This window comes from Hibiscus syriacus, unplaced genomic scaffold (assembly GCF_006381635.1).
Source record: "Hibiscus syriacus cultivar Baekdansim isolate YM2019G1 unplaced genomic scaffold, ASM638163v2 tig00110730_pilon, whole genome shotgun sequence".
NCBI classification, from domain to species: Eukaryota; Viridiplantae; Streptophyta; class Magnoliopsida; order Malvales; family Malvaceae; genus Hibiscus; species Hibiscus syriacus.
In genome coordinates this window covers 651,143-669,095 of record NW_024062844.1, presented here as the reverse complement: position 1 = coordinate 669,095, position 17,953 = coordinate 651,143, and the positions used below count along the sequence as shown (strand labels likewise).

Sequence of the window (17,953 nt, the reverse complement as noted above, 5' to 3'; positions counted from 1 at the left end):
CGTTATTTTTTATTAGAGTAGTACCGATACTCCTAGCCCAAGTATCGATACTCATGTCTGAACAGTTTTATTTTGCATATTTTTAATCCCCAATAGCTAGAAACGTCCACAAACACATTCCACATAAAATGAAGTTTAAGACACTTGAAGAAGTTACAACACCTATCCAAGCAATCTACATCAAAAGAAAAAGCTCTTTCAATTTATTTTTCCTTTTCTCTTGTAAATAGAGTGTTTTAGTGAGCTTAATTTTGTAAGCACCTACCTTGTGAGGTTTTCTTGTTTACAATCTTTGTATCATTTTTAAAAGGGTTTGGTTCTAGTTTAGCTATTAAAAACTATAGAGTTGTAAAGGTTACTCTTTACCCTAGAAAAAGCGATAACAAATTAGTGAATTTGTAGAAAATCCTTAGTGTGGAGCTAAGGTAGGGATGTAGACTTAGTTGAAAATTCGAACCATTCTAAATCATGTGCATTTGTCTATAATTTCTCTACATACTCCTAAAAATTTATTTGGCCAATTCACCCCTCTTGACTCATTTTTCGTTGATCTTTTGAGCTTCCAAAATTCCAAAGTTGGTATCACAGTAGGTCATAAATTGATCTTGTGAAGATCCTTGAAGCTCTCTCTATCAAATTCCCGAGTAACCGAGAAGATGACTTCCAATTTCGGCCAATATTACCTTGAGGATTCTCACTCCATCCATATGTCACCCTACTTCAATGGAGTAAATTATTCCTATTGGAAGAATAGGATGATGTTGTTCATCCAATCCATCGATCTTGCGGTTTGGGATGCCATCGTCGATGGTTCTCCCGTGCCTCCAAGAAATCAAAATGAATGGACAAGTGAATATAGGAAGTTTGCCCAACTCTGTTGAACCATGTTTTATAATATTTTGATATAACAAATTATGGAAAAATGGTTTTGGAATGATTGAATTTGTTCAAAGTTTTCAAAAAATAATTCAAAGTCCATTAAACTAGAATTTGAGCATAAAACAGTTTTTCTGGGTACGTGTTAGAATAAGTTGTAATGAGTTGTTAGTTTGTTAATTTGTTTTGAGTTATTTTTGGGTTGTTATATTTGGGCTATAAATACCCAAGTTTGGTTTGTAATTGAGGCAAGTCATAGTTACAATAAAAAATTTTTAGTTCTTTCTTTTCATTTTCTTATTTCTTAAACCTAAATCTAAACACCCACAACCACCGTTCTCCAACTCAGCCACCTGCCTTTCATCACTCTCAGCCTCCATGGATGCTTTCTCACATGGTATCATTCGCTAAAGATCCTGACATCTTTGTTTTCTTTCACTATTGCGTCGTCGATAGTCGATCTCCAGTTTCGTTGATGTTGTTTCGTTTCTTCCATTGATTGTTGCTTTTCTTCTCAGTCGATTGTTTTTCCTTCATCCGTTTGCTGCTATTTTCATTTGTTGTAGATCTAAATCAGCTCAACTATTGTTGCTTCTTCCATCGGATTGTCACTTTCCTCTGTTGCTTGCACCAATTTTCTACAACCCCTTTTATTTCCATCCCAATTATCTTCTTCAACAATTTATCCATTGAATCAACCTTCTTTGAACCAATGGTGACAAACACCACTTTGGATGGAGTATGCCCTTCCCAGGGTTCCCATAACAGTGTCGAAATCAAAAAATCCTACTCGCTTTGCCGTCGAAGAGCATAACAAGAAAGAAAACGCGATGGCCGAGTTCGTGCGAGTTATGAAAGCAAGCAAGCAAGTGTGCTGGGATGCTTCACCATTTGATGGTGGAAGCTATCGATCCCAAAATATATCCATTGACCAATGCTACAAGCTGTGTCCACAATGATCCTGTAGTTCATGATGTTATAAATCATGCTGTGAAAACTATACATAGATCCAATTCGCTGCTACCTTACGAACTTAAAGAATCCATTCATGTCAACGCCGAAGTATCAGAATTTTATGAAACTCAACATGCTTCTTAAGTTGAACAGAGGAGACAAGGAAGATAAGTACAAGTGAGGTAAACCACAGAATGAAAATACATACCATCTGAACCACATGGAGCAGGATCACTCTGGAAAGCTAATGTGTCATGGGACTTGAAAGCTTCACAGGCAAGTGATGTCAAGGAACCTTGTATAAGAGGATAAAGACGAAAGAAATGAAGGTGAACAAGAATAACAAAAGGAAGCATCGCGCTTTTGAATCAAGTTGAAAGAATGAGGCATAACACTTTCGATTCTCGTATAAAGTAGAACAGAAGTAAGCATCGCACTTTCGATTCAAGTAGAACGAAAGGAGGCATAACACTTCAATTATCCTCTAAAGTAGAACAGAAGAAAGCATCGCACTTTCAATTCAAGTAGAACGAAAGGAGACATAGGACTTTTGATTCTTGTTGACAGAATAGAGAATAAAGAAAGTATATTTCTTTTCGGGTACCAACTCATATTTCATTTAGTACTTCAACTTCAAGCAATTTGGAGGCTAGTTTTGATCGTGAACTAGCCAAGTGGAGAATGTCAGAAATGAATTGTAATTTGCTCGTGAACGAGTCAAGTTTTGAAGATCAAGAAGGTTGAGAAAGTAGGGAGAATGTTAGAAATAAGTTCTAATTAGTTGTTAGTGTGTTAATATGTTTTGAGTTATTATTGGGTTGTTATATTTGGGCTATAAAATACCCAAGTTTGGTTTGTAATTGAGGCAAGTCATAGTTACAATAAAAATACTTTTAGTTCTTTCTTTTCACTTTCTTATTTCCTGAACCTAAATTTAAACACCCACAACTATCGTTCTCTAACTCAGGCTATCGATCTTTCATCACTCTCAGCCTCTATGGCTGCTTTCTCACAATACGTAGTACCGATACTATTCTTACAGTATCGATACTACATGAATAGTACCGATACCAAAGGTAAGAGAAGTACCGATACTCTCTAGGTAGTATCGATACTACCAGTTGTTTTCCAAATTGCTCAAATTCCAGAATGCAAAAATAGGTACGATACTCAAGGGTTAACGATACTACTTTACATAGTGGTATTGATACCGTGAAGCATAGTATCAATATTGGTCAAGACCAACGGTCTTTAAGGGCTAGTTTATTTAAATATTACAAAGGTAGTAACGATACTCCCTGTTTGGGCAATTTTATTTTGCAGAAAATTAATCCCCAAACGGTTCCAAAACATCCCCAACGGCTAGAAACGGCCACAAACTCATTCCAACATACAAAAACAAGTTGAGGACACTTGAAGAAGGTTACATAACACTTATCCAAGCAATAGAGATCAAGAGAAAAGATTTTTTACTCTTTATTTTTCCTTTTCTCTTATACATATGTGTTTGAGCTCATTGTAAATCATTTAATTATTTTTCTTGTGAGCTTAATTTTTGTAAACACCTTCATTTTGAGAGGTTTTTCTTTTTTACATTCTTTAACCTTTTGTAAAAGGGACTGGTTCTAGCTTATTATGAAAAGCTAGGGAGTTGTAAAGGTTATCTCTTTGTCTTGGACAAAGAAAGAACAAATTAGTGGATTTGTTAGAAAATACTAAGTAAGGAGCTTAGGTGGCGGATGTAGACTTGGTTGAGAAGTTAAACCACTATAAATCCTTGTCCAAATTGTTTCATCTTTATAATCCTTACTCAGTAAACTCAAAAAACCAATTCACCCCCTCTTAGTAAATTATTTGGTTGATCAATTTGAGCTTCATCGAATCCCAACAATTAATATCAGAGCTCTATCTTTTTCTGACACAACCGAGAAGATGGCTTCCACCTCCGACTCGTTCTACATTGAAGACTCCCAATTAATGAATATATTCATCCAATCCAATTATCTTGATGCATGGGAGATGATCGAGAACGGCTACTATCTCCAAAGAAAAAGACGAAGGAGTGGAGTGCCTAAGAACGGAAGAAACTCAACAAAATGCTAAGGCCATGCACATGTTGTTTTGTGCATTTGGTTCGCATGTCTATGAAGGAGTTTCTTCTTGTTTAAATGTTAAGGAGCTTTGGAATAAGCTCGAATGGATCCATGGAAACAAGAAAGAAGAACCAAAAAAGGTGGTATGCTTAATAACTCTTGAAAATCCCAATGTATCTTCTAACTCTAGTTAATCTAATTCATATTATTTTAATAAGTTACAAGATGCATACAATGAATTATTTTTGGAGTTTAAGAACATTAACTCCAAATACAAGAAAATGATTTCAAAATTTAAAGTTGAAAATTATTTTCTTTTGAAAGCAAAAATGGACTTTGAAAATCAAAATGAAATTTTGAAAAATGATTTAGAGCTTTCAAAAATGAAAATTGAAATTTTTGAAAAAGAAAGTTTTGACTTAAAAGTTAAGCTTGAATGCTTAACAAATAAAAGAAATCATTTTAATAATTCATCTAGTTTCATAATGACAAAATGCTCACATTGTCATTATCATGGTCACAAGGAACATACTTTTCCTTTAAAGAAAGGAAAACGTTTTAAAATTAAACAAGTATGGATTCCGAAGGAATCAGGGGAATTGAAACTAACGTCCAAGGATCCAAAGCAATTTGGATACCAAAATTCAATTAAATGTCTCTTGTAGGTATGTGGGGCAATGGTGATGAAAGTGAAGATATTCAATGTTCTAGCCACACTTGAAAATTAATGGATAACCTCTAAGCTTATTTTGATTATCTTGCATAATTGGTTTCTCATTTAGTTTAAGCATGCATGAGTTTTAATTTTAAATGGTTTTAGATTTTCTATCTCATATATGTTAAAAGTGTTATGATGAACATTTTCTAAAGTTTTTAATGATTTTTCATAAATGTTTGTTCATCATAATGAATTTTGGTCAAAATTGGTTTTAATGCTTTGTTTTTACAAATTTTAATTTTTTGACCTTAATTTAAATTTTATGCATGTGATTTCATTCCAAATGATAACTCTCTAACAATTGATATCATTTTTTTCAAATGCATAACATTTTTGAATAGTTTTATGTACATGCACTTAGTTTCAACAATTAGTATTGCATAAAGTATATTAGACTTGAATATATTGAATTTCATATGTTACTAAATTGTTTGTTCATCTTTGTTGAAATTCAATGTTTTTTAAGTGTCATGCTTTTAAGTCAAATTTATGTTTGGAATGCTTTTATTGAGGGGGAGTTTTTGATTTTTCAAATTATTTTTATCCTAAAATTTACCACTTACTCTCCATTGTTATTTTTGAACTTTAAATTTGAATTATTTTTTACATAACAAAAAGGGGGAGAAGTATGTGTTTGAAAATTTCAATTTCAAGAATGAAAAAGGGGAGCTTTGATATTTTCCAAATATTACTCTTTTTCATTAAATATTTTATTAAGGGGGAGTTTTGCCAAAATAATTTTTCAAATGTTTTGTTATATAAAAAATGGGAGATTGTTGAACCATGTTTTATAATATTTGATATAACAAATTAAGGTAAAATATTTTCGGACTTGATTGAAATTGTTCAAAGTTTTCAAAAATAATTCAAAGTCCATTAAACTAGAATTTAAGAACAAAATAGTTTTTCTGAGTACGTAGTACCAATACTGTTCTTACAGTATCAATACTACATGAACAATACCGATATTGTTCATGTAGTATTGATACCAAAGGTAAGATAAGTATCGATATTCTCTAGGTAGTATTGATACTACCAGTTTTTTTTCCAAATTGCTCAAATTCCAGAATGCAAAATAGGTACCGATATTACTTTACACAGTGGTATCGATACCGTGAAGCATAGTATCAATACTAGTCAAGCCCAATGGCTTTTAACGGCTAGTTATTAAATATTACAAAGTAGCATTGATAATCATTAAGAGAATACCGATATTCCCTATTCTGAGCAGCTTTATTTTGAAAAAAATTAATCCTCAAACGGCTCCAATACATCCCCAATGGCTAAAAACGTCCACAAACTCATTCCAACATATAAAACAAATAGAAGACACTTGAATAAGGTTACACAACACCTATGCAAACAATAGAGATCAAGAGAAAAGCTCTTTCGCTCTTTATTTTTCCTTTCTCTTGTACATATGTTTGAGCTCATTGTAATCTTTTAATTATTTTTTTTGTGAGCTTAATTTTTGTAAACACCTTCCTTTGAGAGGTTTTTCTTGTTTATATCCTTTAACCTTTTGTAAAGGAGGTTGTTTCTAGCTTAGTCTTTGAAAACCTAGGGAGTTGTAAAGGTTATCTCTTTGTCATAGAAAAAGAAAGAACAAATTAGTGGATTTGTTAGAAAATCCTGAGTGAGGAGCTTAGGTAGTAGATGTAGACTTGGTTAAGAAGTCGAACCACTATAATCCTTGTGCAAATTATTTCATCTTTATAATCCTTACTCCCTAAACTCAAAATCCAATTCACCCCCTCTTGGTAAATTATTCGGTTGATCAATTTGAGCTTCATCGAAACCCAACAAACTCAACGCCAAAGCCATGCACATCTTCTTTTGTGTTCTTGGCCCGGATGAGTATAGTAGAGTACCTTCATGCTCTAATGGAAAGGATATTTGGGACAAATTAGAGTTGACCCATGAAGGAACAAACCAAGTGAAGAAGTCCAAGATTGACATTCTCACCCACAACTATGTAAACTTTAAGATGAAGCCCGATGAATACATCAAGACAATGTCTGATCAATTTACAACAATAATCAATGACTTGAAAAACTTTGGGAAGGTTTATCCCAATGAAGAGAGTGAGAAAGATGCTTGCCTCATTGCCATCATCTTGGGAAGGCAAAGCCAATGTCATTGAAGAAGCCAAGGACTTGGAGTTATACACCTCAATGAGCTCAACGGTTCTTTACTCACTCATGATGTGAAGCTCCAAAGAAAGAATGAAGGAAGAATAAAAGAACTAGAAAAAGAAAGAGGTGGGAATCACTTTTAAATTCACCAATGAGAGTAATCAAGACTCAAGCGAAAAGGTAGATGAAGAGGAAGATGAAGAAATGACCAAGTTCTTCAAAAGATTCACAAAATTCATGACTTCTGAAGGAAAAGAAGTGAAATATGAATCAAGCAAGAAGAAGAGTCCCCCGGTGTGCTTTGAATGCCAAAGAACGAGACATGTCAAAAATGAATGTCCTCTTCTAAAGTAAAAGGGGTCAGGCAAAAAGAAGTTATTTGTGGCGGCTTGGAGTGATGAAGACAACTTCGATGATAAAGTAGCCAATTTATGTCTCGTGGCCATTCAAAAAGATTCAATGGTAACTTCTAAATCTTTTGATTCAAATTCTTATACATTTAAAGAGTTACAAGATGTTTATGATGAGTTGTATTTGGAATTTAAGACCATGAATTCCAAATATAATAAATTAATTTCAAAATTCAAAGTAGAAAATGATTTGATTTTGAAAGAAAATTTTTATTTTGAAAAATAATTTTGAGCTTTCAAAAATAAAAATCAATGATTTATAAAAAGATAACTTTGATTTGAAAGTTAAGCTTGAAAGCTTAACAAGAGAACAATAATTAATTTCTAAAAACAATTCATCATGCGTAAAAATAGAAAAATGCTCACATTGCCATTTTCATGGTCACAAGGAACATACTTGTCCTTTAAAACTTAGAAAACATTTTAGAATTAGACAAGTGTGGGTTCCAAAGGGAACAATGGGCATTGAAACTAATGTTCAATGATCCAAAGCAATTTGGATATCAAAATCCAAATAAATGTCTCTTGTAGGTTTGTGGGAGCAATGGTGACAAAAGTGAAGATTTTCAAATGCTCTAGCCACAGTGGATACGAATGGGTAACCTCTACACTTAATTTTTTTTTTAATTTTTTACTTTATTGCTTGCCTATTTGTTTTATGCATGCATGAGCCTTGAACTTAAATGATTATATGTTTGATTTTCATTTCATGTATGTTAAAATGTGTTATGGTGGACATTTTTAAGCTTTTAATGATTTTTAATAAATGTTTGTTCATCCTAATAAATTTTGGTCAACATTGGTTTTAATGTTTTGTTTTTACAAATTTTTATTTTCTTTTGACCTTAATTTAAATGTTTATGCATGTGTTTTTGTTGCAAATGATATCTCTCTAACAATTGATATCAATTTTTCAAATGTCTAACATTTTTTGATAGCTTTGTGCATATGAACTTCAATGTCTCATGTTAATGTTGCATAAAGTAGTTTAGACTTGGATTTATTGAATTTCATGTGTTACTAACATGTTTGTTCATCTTTGTTGAAATTCAATAGTTTTTTAGTGTCAAAATTTTTTTAAAGTCAGTTTTTTGGAATGCTTTTGTTGAGGGGGGGCTTTTGATTTTTCAAATGAATTTTAAGTTAAAATTTCTACTTACTCTCCATTTTTATTTTTGAAACTTAAAGTTTGAATTATTTTTTATATAACAGGGGAGAAGTATGAGTTTGAATTATTTTTTATATAACAGGGGAGAAGTATGAGTTTGAAAAATTCAATTTCAAGAATGAAAAGGGGGAGCTTTAATATTTTCCAAAATATTTCTCTTTTTCTTTAAATGTTTTATTAAGGGGAAGTTTTACCAAAAACCAATTTTCAAAGATTTTGTTATATCAAAAAGGGGAGATTGTTGAACCTATTTTGATATAACAAATTTAAGGGCAAAATATTTTGAGACTAAATTGAATTTATACAAAGTTTTCAAAAATAATTCAAAATCCATAAAACTTGAATTTGAACACAAAATATTTTTCTGAACATGAAGTATCGATACTGTTCCTTCGGTATCGATACCACATGAACAGAATCAATACCCAAGATAAAGGAAGTATTGATACTTCCATGGTAATACCGATAATGCCTATTTGTTTTAAATGTGTTCAGATTCCATATTGTAATTTTGGCACCGATAATATGCAAGTATCAATACCAGTATCGATACTCCAAACCCTAGTATCAATACTCTTTGTCCAAAGGGTCGTATAACTGCTAGTTTTTATTAGAGCAGTACCTATACTATTAGCCCGAGTATCGATACTCATGTGTCTAGACAGTTTTATTTTGAAGCTTTTTAATCCCCAATGGCTTCAAAACATCCCCAACGGCTAGAAACGTCCACAAACAAATTTCAACATGAATCTCGATGAAGACAACAAGACAATGTCTGATCAATTTACAACGATAATCAATGACTTGAAAAACTTTGGGAAGGTTTATCCAAATGAAGAGATGGTGAGAAAGATGCTTGCCTCATTGTCATCATCTTGGGAAGTCAAAGCCAGTGCCATTGAAGAAGCCAAGGACATGGAGTTATAAACCCTGATGAGCTCATCGATTCTTTACTCACTCATGAGGTGAAGCTCCAAAGAAAAAAAGAAGGAAGAATAAGAAAATAACAAGAAAAAGAAAGAGGTGGGAATCGCCTTTAAATCCACCAATGAGAGTAATCAATACTCAAGTGAAAAGGTAGATGAAGAGGAAGATGATGAAATGGTCAAGTTCTTCAAAAGATTCATAAAATTCATGACTTCTGAAGGAAAAGAAGTGAAGTATGAATCAAGCAAGAAGAAGAGTCTCCCTGGTGTGTTTTGAATGCTAAAGAACGGGACATGTCAAATATGAATGTCCTCTTATAAAGGAAAAGGGGTCAGGAAAAAAGAAGGCATTTGTGGCGGCTTGGAGTGATGAAGACAATTCCGCTGATGAAGTAGCCAATTTATGCCTCGTGACCATTCAAAAAGATTCAATGGTAACTTCTAACTCTTTTGATTCAAATTCTTATTCATTTAAAGAGTTACAATATGCCTATGATGAGTTGTATTTTGGAATTTAAGACCATGAATTCCAAATATAAGAAATTAATTTCAAAATTCAAAGTATAAAATGATTTGATTTTGAAAAACAAAATGAAATTTTGAAAAATAATTTTGAGCTTTCAAAAAATCAAAATCAATTATTTAGAAAAAGATAACTTTGATTTGAAAGTTAAGCTTGTGAGCTTAACAAGAGAGAAAAAATCTCAAAACAATTCATAATGTGTAAAAATGGAAAAATGATCGCATTGTCATTTTCATGGTCACAAGGAACATACATGTCCTTTAAAACTCAGAAAACATTTTAGAATTAGACAAGTATGGGTTCCAAAGGGAACAAGGGGCATTGAAAATAATGTTTAATGATCCAAAGAAATTTGGATATCAAAATCCAAATAAGTGTCTCTTGTAGGTTTGTGGGAGCAATGGTGACAAAAGTGAAGATTTTCAAATGCTCTAGCCATAATGGATAGGAATGGGTAACCTCTACACTTAATTTTTTTAAAATTTTTACTTTATTAGTTGCCTATTTGTTTTATGCATGCATGAGCCTTGAACTTAAATGATTATATGTTTGATTATCATCTCATGTATGTTAAAGTATGTTATAGTGGACATTTTTAAGCTTTTCATGATTTTTCATAGATGTTTGTTCATCCTAATAAATTTTGGTCAAAACTGGTTTTAATGTTTTGTTTTTACAAATTTTGATTTTCTTTTTACCTTAATTTAAATGTTTATGCATATGAACTTCAATGTCTCATGTTAATGTTGCATAAAGTAGTTTAGACTTGGATTTATTGAATTTCATGTGTTACTAACATGTTTGTTCATCTTTGTTGAAATTCAATAGTTTTTAGTGTCAAATTTTTTTAAAGTCAATTTTTTTTGGAATGTTTTGTTGAGGGGGAGCTTTTGATTTTTCAAATGAATTTTAAGTTAAAAATTCTACTTACTCTCCATTTTTATTTTTGAAACTTAAAGTTTGAATTATTTTTTATATAACAGGGGATAAGTATGGGTTTGAAAAATTCAATTTCAATAATGAAAAAGGGGAGCTTTAATATTTTCCAAAATGTTTATCTTTTTCATTAAATGTTTTATTAAGAGGGAGTTTTGTCAAAAAAAAAACCATTTTTCAAAGGTTTTGTTATATAAAAAAGGGGAAGACTGTTGAACCTATTTTGATATAACAAATTTAAGGGCAAAATATTTTGGGACTAAATTGAATTTATACAAAGTTTTCAAAAATAATTCAAAATCCATAAAATTTGAATTTGAACACAAAATATTTTTCTGAACATGAAGTACCGATAATGTTCCTTCAGTATCGATATCACATGAACAAAATTGATACCCAAGGTAAGGGAAGTATCGATACTTCCATGGTAGTACCGATACTGCCTATTTGTTTTAAATGTGTTCAGATCCCATATTGTAATTTTGGTACCGGTAATATGCAAGTATCAATACCAATATCGATACTCCAAACCCTAGTATAAATACTCTCTGTCCAAAAGATCATATAACGACTAGTTTTTATTAGAGCAATACATATACTCTTAGCCTGAGTATCGATACTCATGTGTCTGGACAGTTTTATTTTGAAGATTTTTAATCCCCAATGGCTTCAAAACATCCCCAACGGCTAGAAACGTCCACAAACAAGTTCCAACATATAAAATGAAGTTCAAGACACTTGAAGAAGATTACAACACCTATCCAATCAATCAACATCAAAAGAAAAGCTATTTTAATCTTATTTTTCCTTTTCTCTTGTAAATAGAGTGTTTTTAGTGAGCTTAATTTTGTAAACACCTACCTTTGAGGTTTTCTTGTTTACAATCTTTGTATCTTTTTTTAAAAAGGGGTTTGGTTCTAGTTTAACCCTTGAAAACAAGGGAGTTGTAAAAGGTTACTCTTAAGCCTAGAAAAAGAAAGAACAAATTAATGAATTTGTTAGAAAATCCTTAGTGTGGAGCTAAGGTAGTGGATGTAGACTTAGTTGAAAAGTCAAACCACTCTAAATCATTGTGCAATTTTGTTTATCCTTTCTCTCCATACTGCCAAAATTTTTATTTGGTCAATTCACTCCCTCTTGGCTCATTTTCGGTTGATCTTTTGAGCTTTCAAAATCTCAAAAAAATAATATTTAATGTTACGATATTATTTATTACTTAAATTTTATTATATTAGTTTTTAAAAATATAAAAATAAAATTTAAATGATTATTATATTGATAAAATAAAATTTATTGATTGTTATAATAAATAATATTATTTGTTTCTAGTAATATTTTTAAATATTACTTAGTAAAATATTTAAAATATATTTATTGATAATATAACATAATATTATTTTAATAATTAACTAATATAATTAATAACATTTATTATTTTAAAATATACTAATGTTACTATTTTATTTATAAAAGTTATAAAGTAAATATCTTAATAATAATATTAACTAGGAGTGTTAAAAAATTTGTAACAGTTAACCGGTATGATTGTTACATTTAATAAGTTAATTAATCAAATCGTTAATATTAAACGGTTTCGGTTAACCGAACCGCTTAAAATGATGGTTAACATAAATTATTTTTTATTTTATTATATTTTTACACAAATAACTTAATATAATTTTCTATTATTTATAACTTATATATATTTTTAATAAATTTTTTATACAAATAACTTAATATATATTTTTTATTTATTTGAAAATATAGAAATATACTTACACCAGTATAATTATGTGTTTATTGTTAGGTATTAAGATATCGAGAGATGTACATACTTACGCTGGTGTAAGTATGTGTTAAATGTTACACTTTCTTATTTTATTCACTTACACCGATGTAAGTATTTGTTAATTACTATTCTTTTTTATTTTATTCACTTACATTGGTGTAAGTACATGTTAAGTGCGACACATTTTTGTTGTATGAATTATGAAATTTTTTTGACAAATAATTGTAATAGGTTAACCGTAGGTTAATCTGTAACCAAATTGTTAATTATGGTTAACCGTTAGTGGATAACTGTTTCTTATAGTTATGTTACGGTTAGAAAAATCTCATAATCGTTATAACGGTTAACCGACCGTTTAAGCTAAACGGTACGGTCAATTGTCCATGAACAACCTTAATATTAACTAATTATTATATATTTAAGAATAATGACAATACATTTTTAAAATAATTAAAATAATTTATTATATTTAATATTTATAATAAAAAATTATGGAAAATACCACATGATAAAAATATTATATATATATATATATATATATTAATAAATCTTGGGTGTGTACAAAATGTATTTGTTCAAAGATTTTTAAACATTTAACAATAAAAGCCTAATACATATGATGCTCGAGCTTTAAACTTCAAAAAAAAAATAACAATAAACTTCTTAATCATTAAAACTACTTGGTTTGTACTAAAAAGTATGACATGTTTAAAAAGATTAGTCTAATTTTATATAAATTACCTAAATATTAAAAAGTATGACATTTTAAATAAATTAGTCTAGTTTTTTTTTTCCAAAATGAAAACTGTGTGACACCTCAAATACTTACAAAGTTGGAAACATGGGACCCTCAATGTTCCCTAAAACATGCGAACACTGTCACTGTCTTTGATCTCATTGAATCAACTTTTACTTTACTGTCTACACAAATCTTTATCATATTGAGGTCCCAGCCCCATTGCCCTCTCATATTGTTTCGTTGATCTAAGTTTCTCTTTCAAAATTTTCAAACTTTTAAGTTTTTGAATGTCTCTAAAGTTTAATTTCTTCTAGCCGTAATGATATTTTGACACCATTATTGATTATCTATCACAGTTAAATACCTGATATATGATAACTATATTTATTCTATTAGTGTACAAATAATTATAATAATTTTTAATTCTTACATCAATATTAAATATCTGTTTATGAAGCCTCGTGTAATGTTAGAGAATGGGTCTTGAATTTTTTTTCCTCTCTCGATCCTCTTCCATATGGTATATATTTTATCTTCTTCAAATCACTTGAATTATTAGTCGCAACTCTATACTCAAATCAAAAAAATAAACTATCAAAAATTGACATAATCATAATTTTTTCCAAAATTTTTGAAACCATTTATGATTCCTTGGCGTTTTTCTCGATATATCACCCTTTGACTTTATATTTCCCTGTCAGACACCCTTCAGACTATTTTTCCCGATCTAACACCCTTTGCAGTAAGGCGCGCCCACTGCAGCGTTTTTTATGCTGAGTTGGCGCCATGTGGGGTATAGCACGGCCCCTGGGGCGCACCTTACTCCACGTACGGCTATAGCGCGATGCAGAGACTGCGCTTTTCAATTATCACATGCTCAATTATCAGACATGCATAATGCAAGTCGCTTTAATTTGCATTTACTTCAAGTTAATGTCATTCGATCTTACAATAAGTGACAAACTGAAGAAAGTTATCGAACACAATTAATAAATTTTATCATAACAATAACAATTTGGTATTTGAATATAATTTTAAATACAACAAACTTACAATAAATATTAAATGGTAAATGGTAAACAAAATTACAATAACTGATATTAAATGGTAATAAACAAAATTAACCAAAATACATTAACAAAAAGTCCAACAAATTTAACAAAATAAATTAAAATAAATCCAACCAAATTAATGAAATAAAGTAAGTATTAAATGATAAATAATAAAAAAATTACAATAAAAAAAGTCCAATAAACAACTAAATACAAATATAATAAAAAAAAACAAAATCTATCGATGCCTGCGACGCGAATGTGTTCCGCAGGGCGGTGGTTGTCGGTCTCGAGGAGAATTTCTTCGTATCAGTAGTTGCGACTCCTCGCTGTCATCACCATCATCATCGTAGTCGTCATCGTCATCGTCGTCGTCGTGAGCAGCTACATTAGGTTGATGAGGAGCTGATGACGATGAAGCACCTCCATAGAATAAGGACCCTGGAGGTGTATGACTGACTATCCCTTCGGTCTGCGAAAACTGGGAAAACTCATAAAACCCAGACATCATTGAGTGTGAAAACTGTACAGGAGGTGTCTGTGCTGCAGCCATGGGTGATGAGGCTGAACCCGCCAAAATGTGGGCATATTAACCCCAAGTCGAATCTGTAAACATAGACCCATAATATCCTCCAGGAGGGGTCATAAAACTCTGTGACGGTGGTTGCGGCGGCATCGGGTAAAGGAACGGCGATGGCGGCATCACATATGGCTGCGGAAGGTAAGTCGCTATAAACGGTGGCTGCTGTGAAGGTCCTGTTGGTGCAGCTGAGGATGAACCGGAAGCATCTGCTCTCCGTCCACGAGTCGGGGGACGATGGTGTTGTGTCGGTGAACGTCTCTGTCGACGTCGTTGAAAGGTCCACCCTCGTACATCCTCGAAAAGAAGAAACGGTTTTTCGTTACTCTTAAACCACTCATAATAACCGCCAGCAACCATCAAGAGTGTTGAGTTAATCGAATGACGAAATTGGCCAAGAGGGGGGTGAATTGGCAATAAAAATTTTGTGGAAGCTTTTGCAGAAAATTGAAAGCAATTGCACAGCGATTTACAGTGGTTCGACTTTCTCAAACAAAGTCTACGTCCACTACCTTAGCTATCCACACTAAGGATTTTCCAACAAATTCACTAATTTGTTCTTTCTTTTGAGGCCAAAGAGATAACCTTACAATTCCCTCAAGAGTATACCTCAACTCTTGAGAACACTCTTTTCTCAAAGAGAAGATTACAAATTTGCAAACTTACAAGAAAACCTCACAGGGTAAGATGTTTGCACAATTCTAGAACAAAGAAAAGAACACTCAAAGATGAATACAATTGAGCACAAAAAGTGTTCTTGAAAGCAAAATGAATATTGAATGAAAATGGGCTTGAAATGCTCAAACTTGAGGTTTGATGCTTTCTCTTTGATTCTCTCTTGATTCTAGTTGCTTGATGTTTCTTGTTTTGATCAATGGCTTCTAAGCTTGCTTAAATACACCTTGAATCACTTCTGAACGTTGGGGATAATTAGAGAAGATATTATAGCCGTTTTAGTGTGAAAACATTTAATAAAACAGCTTGGACAGTGGGGGGAATCGGTTCCCTATCATGGGGAATCGGTTCCCTAAGTGTAAAATTCAAATATTTCGACCGTTGAACAGGGGGGAATCGGTACCCTCTTGGGGGGAATCGGTTCCCTCCGAGCATTCTGGAAATCTCGGAGCCAAACCATTCAGGGGGGAATCGGTTCCTCCTATGGGGGGGAATCGGTTCCCTCTGAGTATTCTGGAATTTTTTTGGCTTTGAATTGGTTCGAAATACTTTGTAAAATATTTGAAATTGTTTTATGATTAAAAATTAATTTTACACTTAAGTAAGGATCAAAAATGATTTTTGAAATATTTGGAGTAATGTTTTGATATTCGAAATAGTTATATCGAATATACTTAGAAAATCATTTGGAAAATCTTAAAATCCATTTAACTTAATTTGTTATATCGAAATATTAAAATGTTTCAACAATCTCCCCCTTTTTGATATAACAAAACATTTTAGTAATTTTAAGATTTTTGAAATCAAGTTTTGAAATTAGAAAATTAAAATTAGAAATTACTAATTACTCCCCCTTACTTTAACACTTATTCTTCTCCCCCTTTTTGTTAAATCAAAAAGACATTGTAAAACAAGGTTTTGTAAATCATTTAGCCAATTGATTTATTAATTATAAGCTTAAGCTGCTAAGATCATAATCAAAAGAGAGGTTAGCCATTAGTTTCATAAATCAATATTCATAAATAATGTGATATGGCAAAATTGGTCATATTGCTAATGATAATGTAAATGATGCAAAAATGAATAAAACACACCAAACATATAAGTTCACACCATTCATATATCCAAAATCCAACAATCCACAAAATCAAACATATCAAAATGTTGAAACAATATTCATTTTGTTCAAAGTTTTAAAGCTAAACATAAAATCAAGCATCCGGATCGGTAGGAGGAAAACGGGCTCGCATGGCGGCCATCTCGTGTGTGAGTTCATTTATACGAGCGTTGGTTGATTCATTGTTTGCACGCATCTCCCGAAGAATCTCTAATTGTTGAGCTCCCATTGTGGATAAATGAGACTCTATAGAGGAAAAACGCGAGTCCATGGTAGCGTATCGGTAATCGAATGTCTCCATAAAGGATTGAAAATATGGAGGCATTTGATGCGTTTGTTGTGCTTGCTCCTCGGGCTGCTCTTCGGGCTGATCAGGTTCTTCTTCAACTTCATCAATATCCCTCATTAATTGTTCAAACTCGGGATCTTCGTCAGCTTCGGGTGGAGCTTGTGAAGAACTAGCTCCCGGAGTAGAAGAACGAACCCATTCACCGGTTTCTTTGTCCTTTACCCATCCCGCTCTCGTTAAGGAAAGAAGATTTATTTGTTTCTTAAGAGGAAAAACGGCATCTAGACTTACTCTAAGCCCAGCTTTGGAAAACAGATTACTCAAAAAGCAACCGTAAACTAGAGATGAACAGTGTTTCTTGTTAGGAACAAGATTTACGGTTTCAACAATTTCAGCAAAAATAATCTGAGGTAGGTTAATTTTAATACGGTTTTCGAAACAATGTAACCACCAAAGATCCAATGCTCTAAGAGTAGAATAACGACCTCCGGATGGTCGAAACCACCAAGAAATCATTAGATGAAGAAAACGCTCATGTAGGTCTAAGACACTCGCACTATCTCTTCTTTTGTAACGAGAACCTAAAATTTGTTTTTCATTCGAGATACCATCATTATCTAATCCAAATGTATTGGCTATATATGCCGGGTCAATATATAAGAATTGTCCTAGGAGGTAGGAACGAATTCCTATAGTTTCTGTTTCAGCTTGGTTTTTAACACATACAGCATTAGAGTAGAATATACGAACAAGTTGATGGTAAACGATGGGTTCAAGATCAAATAGTTTATCAAATTTCCATTCTTGTAAAATGGGAAGATATTTAAAATCGATAGCTAACATAGCTTGACGAGAAGGAATACGTTCTTCCCGGATTTTGTAAGAATCGAAATATTGATAATACCAATATCGGTGATTTCTAGACCCAGGATGATTGAAACACGAATTTTGGATAGTCAAGTTAGGATCAGTA

The 17,953-nt window shown here is 32.0% G+C and overlaps 1 pseudogene; it reads left to right on the top strand.

Annotated features, from left to right (window-relative positions):
* Positions 1–1,588: 1,588 nt before the first annotated feature.
* Positions 1,589–2,095, top strand: LOC120139210 (annotated as a pseudogene).
* Positions 2,096–17,953: the final 15,858 nt, after the last annotated feature.